This window comes from Nannospalax galili, unplaced genomic scaffold (assembly GCF_000622305.1).
Source record: "Nannospalax galili isolate Female #2095 unplaced genomic scaffold, S.galili_v1.0 scaffold336, whole genome shotgun sequence".
NCBI lineage: Eukaryota > Metazoa > Chordata > Mammalia > Rodentia > Spalacidae > Nannospalax > Nannospalax galili.
This window is the reverse complement of record NW_008343385.1, coordinates 6,447,708-6,453,166: the sequence shown is the minus strand read 5'-3', so window position 1 is coordinate 6,453,166 and position 5,459 is coordinate 6,447,708. Positions and strand designations below refer to the sequence as shown.

The window sequence follows — 5,459 nt, the reverse complement described above, 5'->3', positions numbered from 1 at the left end:
CCTCCGCACAGCCCTGGCGCCGAGCGCCCCGCGGGCCCCGAGGTCGTGCGCGGGGTCCGAGGCCGGGCGGCCGAAGCTAGGCCGTGAGCGAGCCCGGGTGCACCCCTCGGCCGGCGGGCCCGCGTGTACGGCTCCGGGTGGGAGTCGCGTCCGCCCCGCGCGGGCCTCCCTGGTCCTTCGCGGTCCCAGCGCAGGTGAGCAGCGCTTAGCCTCCACCTTCCGCGGGACCCGGCAGGACCGAGGCCCCGATGCATCCCTGGCTGCCGGGCTGCAGCGAGTCGGCTGCGGTTCGGTACCAGTCGGCCATGAAGTCATAGTTCTGTAGCTCCGCGTGCCCGTGACGTCAGGGCTCTGCGGGAGAGGGTACGTGATGTCATAATAGGCTCCCCCCTAAGCATCGACCTTGGCGCGCGGAAGGGCCGGGTGGACCCACCGCGAGAAAAAGGAAGTTCAGCCTTCTATCAACGCCAGGAATCTTCGCAGATTTGAACTGAAAGTTGTTGGATCTCAGCTTTTTAACAATTTTAATGTAATTGTCAGATGTTTAAACTTCATTTCCGAAAGCAGTGTTAGTACTGTTTAAAAGACTTTTGGTTTAGAAATATCGAACTCTTAGGATAAAGAGGTATTCGATGTTAGTGCCTTTCAGGAAGATGAACTCAGTTTGATGGTTTGTGATCGGAATTGCTGGGGAAAAAAAAGAGAACCAACTGGTGTTGATAATTCAGTTTCTTGTACTTCTTTTGGTCGGAGATCTGCATGTTAGCTATTTTTTTGGTTAGAGAATGACCAGGGAGAGCAGATCTTAAACGAACTTTCTGTAAAGAGGGGGAATCTTGAATGAATCCAACATTATTTTTAAGTAAGACTGGGCTGTAACTTGATATAATAACATATCTGAGGACTGTTTGTCTGGGCAGGTAACTAAAATTTTGTCGGTAGTGCTTTTGAATGTGAAAATATAAAAATTTTGAACAGGTGATTTGTGAATGATGGTTTTCTTCTTGCTTTCAAAAGGCAACAGACCCAAACAGACCTCGTGTGCTAAACCCTTTTCAGAAATTCCAGTTTATCAATCCTTGCATCGTTTCTTCAAAAAAAAAAAAAAAAAAGGTAGTTCATTTAAAAACTGAAGTGTAATTACAATTACGGATTTTGGGAAGCTTGGGTAGGAACCCTCAGTGCTTCCTCCCTGGCCTTGTAATAGTAACCCCCCCCCATACTTCCTGCTTTCCATATGCTCTTCAGAGTTTTTCTTTAAAAAAAACAAAACAAAACAAAACAAAACAAAACTTTTTTTTTTTAATGTGTATGCGTGTCTTGCCTGCATGTATGTAAGCGCACCCATGTGCAATTCCTGCAGAGGACTGAAGAAGGTGTTGAATCTCCTGGAACTGGAGTTAGGGACAGTTGTTAGCTCTCATGTGGGTGCTGGGATTCGAACCCGTGTCTTCTGCAAGAACAGTCAGTGTTCTTAACTGCTGAGCTGTCTCTCCAGCCCCAATATTTTCTTTCTTTTTTTTTTTTATTAGTAATTTTGTTTTTGAGACAGGGTCTCTGTAGCCTGGGGTGGCTTGGTACTTGGTGCAGCCCAGGGAGGCTTTGCAGTCTCATCAGTCGCTGCCTGAGTCTCTGGAGCACTAGGATTACATGTGTGTGCCATCATACCTGGCTCCTTGAAGATATTTAATATCTGTTGATTTTACATCAGTATGTGGATGGAAGTTGATATTATGCCCATTAATGCAGGCAAATGAAAGCAAAAATGATCCCTGTTCATGTTGGATTTGGGTGTGTTTGTCTAGGCAATCAACCCAGGGTTTCCTGCTTGAATCCTGCACTCTGCACACTGTGCTGTATTCCCAGCCCTTTACTGTTGGAGTTGAGTAGGCTTTCTGATAAATCCTACTTTGATCCTCACCATAATCTTGGGAATTCAACAGCCATTGTGTTTATTATTGAAAAGAAATTTTCCTTTTAGAGAAACTAGAAGTTGCATGGTGATACTGTCCATTTAAGGCTTCTAAGATAAAATGTGAGCCTTTGGAACATCAAAGACTCATAGATACTGAATTAGCATGAAACTGCTCCTACGGAGGTTGGGATTAATCTGCCTGCTACTTAAGATGAAAGAATGGTCATAGATGATATGTACAGACGGTGAAGGTGTCCGGATACCTTGCAAGAGTCCTTCCAAGCAGTAGTCATCTGGAGCAGGTTAGAAGTCAATGTAAGTGGAATTCTTGTAGTGGATAATAGTTGCTCCTTGACAGTAGGTATCCACCCCATCTTACGTAGGGTTAGGGTTTTTATTTTTCCTCATGGAAAAAGAGTTAATAGGTAGCAAATAAAGTGTTAGTGTGTTCTAAGGTCACTAAGGAACAATGGCAGGTATAAAAAAAGCCGGTTTATATTTATCGTTGTATAACAAGCCATAACTCTTATGGAACATTTTTATAATCTGCATCTACTTTTAGCAGAATGTTTTTCACCCACGCTTTGCAGTTTTGGGTCTAGGAGGCAGCTTTTACTTCTTAAATAGTTTTATGGAAATTTGAGATTGGGCTAATTTTAAGACATTTTGTCATTTTATTCACTTACACAGCATTTGAAGGGACTACATTAACCAGTCATTAGTAATGTGGCATCTTTTTGATGGATAAAGACAAATATTATGATGAATAAGAGTTGTATTTAGAAATTCTTGAGGAGACGATTATTGGGTCAGTTATTTTGCTAACATGCAGAATTTAAAATCTTACAAACATTTTCCTCTTTATTTTCTCAACTTAATTTGTTTCAGCTTAATTACTCAGTTTTGAGAGTCTAGACTTCAGTTTTAATATTTGCTGATGAGTGAACACACTTATCTGAGACATCATTTAGTGCTACTTTCCAAAATTTGCAGCTGTTTAGAACCAGATACATGGGGAAGCAACTATGGTGTGATGAATGCCTTCCTTGTTATGGCATGTGTGACAGGCAGAATTCAGCAAGTGCATAATCTGCAGTCCTTTGGAAGCAACAACAGAAAAGAGCAGCTTAGCTCCAAGTGCGTTTAGGTCATTTGGAAATGGAATTCCTGTCAATTCTTTGCCTAGTTTATTTTCTCCATTGCAGTTTATGTTGATGGAATTTTGAAGCTGATAGGCCTATTTTATTATCCAGCACAGCATTAATAATTAAAATGTAGATGATTCTCTGCACTGGTTAAAATAACTCCACCTTTCATTTCCAACATCATCTTCTAGTTACTGCTTCACAGAAGACTCTAGGGTTTCCTGTCACGGGTATTCAGCTTTAAAACCTAACCTGTATGTTTCCTATCCTTGTCATACTAAGTGTAATTGTGAAACCAAGCCCATGTAAGTGGTTATAACATTGAGAGCCATGATTTTTCTTTCATCCAGCAAACACTTTTTGAGCATCTTTTTTGCCAGGTACTGTGGCATTGAAATGCCCTCCATGAGAATCCTTCTGTTTTTGTGTGTGCATACACTTTTATGTGGGCATGTGAGGTCGGTATAAGAATTGCTTAATGGTTTTAATTTTAATTTTTGAGACAGTTTTACTTAACTGAAGATCACCGCTTCAACTAGACCATTTGGCTAGGGAGCCCATGGGATCTGTCTCCACCTTTCCCAGTGCTATGGTGGTAGACATGCCCTGCCATGCCCGGCTTTTCATGGGTTCTGGGGATCTGAACTCAGATCTTCATGCTTTTATAGCAGGCACTTTACCCATTTCCCACTGAGCCCAGCCCCTTTATCTTTGTTTTTAACATTCATTCATAAAAGGCCTTGGGTCTGGGCATTAGAATCAGACCAAGAGGATGACTCACTGATATTATGCTAGACTGACGAGATGTTTTATCCAGATGTTAGCTTGAGATATTAGAAATTTAGGTAGAAAGAATAAGGAATTAGGTTATCATGGCCTCAGACAAAGGACTTGGACCTCACTGATTTGGATTGTCCTAGAATGAATGGAGTTTAGTGATCTGACACTTTCTTTGAGGCAAGAATAAATGCCTAAGGCTAGAGCTAGTCTTTTAAACTGGTAGAGGTAGAATGAAGAGGGACATTAAATGTCTGTCTGTGACCCCCATCTATCTCTTTTTCTTCTATTTTTGGCTTTTGTTTTTTGTTTTTTTGAGACAGGGTTTCCCTGTAGCCCCAGCTGACCTGGAACTCACTATGTAGACCAGGCTGGCCTTGAACTCACAGAAATCCACCTTCCTCTGCCTCCTGAGTGCTGGGACTACAGGTGTGTGTTGGGGACCCACAGGTGTGCACCACTATGCCCGGCTATTTTTGGCTTTATAAGGCAGACAGTTACTACATAGCTCAGACTGGCCTAGAATTTTCTGTAACTTAGGCTGGCCTTGAACTCTCAAATCTTCCTGCCTCAACCTCCCAAGTTCTGAGACTACAGGCATGCTCTACCATGCCAGACTGTGCTCTTCTTTTTGCTCTTAGACATGTATATATATACCTTTTTCATTAGTGCGTTCTCTTAGTTTGTGGCCTTGAGAAATACATGAACCTCTCACAGCCTCAGTTTTAGTCTTTGCTTACTTTTCCTAACATAGTGAAAAAAATATTTTAAAAATTTATTATTTTTATTTTATGTGTATGAGTGTATTGCCTGCATGTATGTAAGTGCACCTGTGTTGTGTAGTACCCGAGGAAGTCAGAAGAGGGTATTGGATCTCCTGGAGCTGGAATTAAAGATGATTGTTAGCCACCATGTGGGTGCTGGGAATTGAGCCCCAGTCCTCTGCAAGAGCAGCCAGTGCTCTTAACCTCTGAGCCACCTCTCCAGTCCCATAGTGAAAATTTTTATTCATTACAGAAAAATACTGAATACTAAATACCTAAATACCCGCCATCTAGAGAAACATTTTGCTGTATTTATCCCTCCATTTATCAGCCAATCTTATGTTTCTTTTGTGTTTCACTAAGTATACTTTACAGTTGCACACTTCTGAATTCTTGTCATTACTTGATTTCTGGATCAAGTTTATACTAAAACATACAGATCTTATGTATACTATTCGTTTAATTTGGACAAATTCACACATTTGTTTAACTCATATAACCTCTCAAGATACCAGAACGTTACTGTCATCAAAAAACATTTCCGATCAGTTTAATTGGCTTCTTGCTTACTACATCTGTTAGTTTATTCTTAAACCACCTGTTCAAAGGACTTGCTTTGTTAGAGCACATTTGGGCAGCATTATGCTGGGTGTTAAGAATAAACAAATGAAGACCATTTAGAGGCATCACCTTTTGGAGGTGATGGGAGTAGTGCCTTTAAAAAAAAATGTGGGTTTTTGTTTTTTGGGTTTTTTTTTGCTTTATTTTATTTTATGTGTATGTGTGTATTGCCTGCATGTGTGCAAGTGCACTCCTGCCGTGCAGTGCATTCAGAGGACAGAAGAGGGCATCAGATCC

At 41.5% G+C, this 5,459-nt stretch overlaps 1 protein-coding gene across 2 annotated transcripts in view; it reads left to right on the top strand.

Moving 5' to 3' along the window:
• The window catches only part of Fbxo34 (F-box protein 34), a 72,250-nt gene that overhangs the window by 293 nt on the left and 66,498 nt on the right, over nt 1-5,459 (top strand). The window contains exon 1 of one of the 2 annotated variants that reach the window (XM_029566683.1): nt 70-194. The exons of the other annotated variant lie outside the window; for it this stretch is intronic. The gene's annotated coding sequence lies outside the window, so the exon portion shown is untranslated. Of the gene's footprint in view, nt 1-69; nt 195-5,459 lie in introns of those variants that run through there. 2 annotated transcript variants of the gene reach the window in all.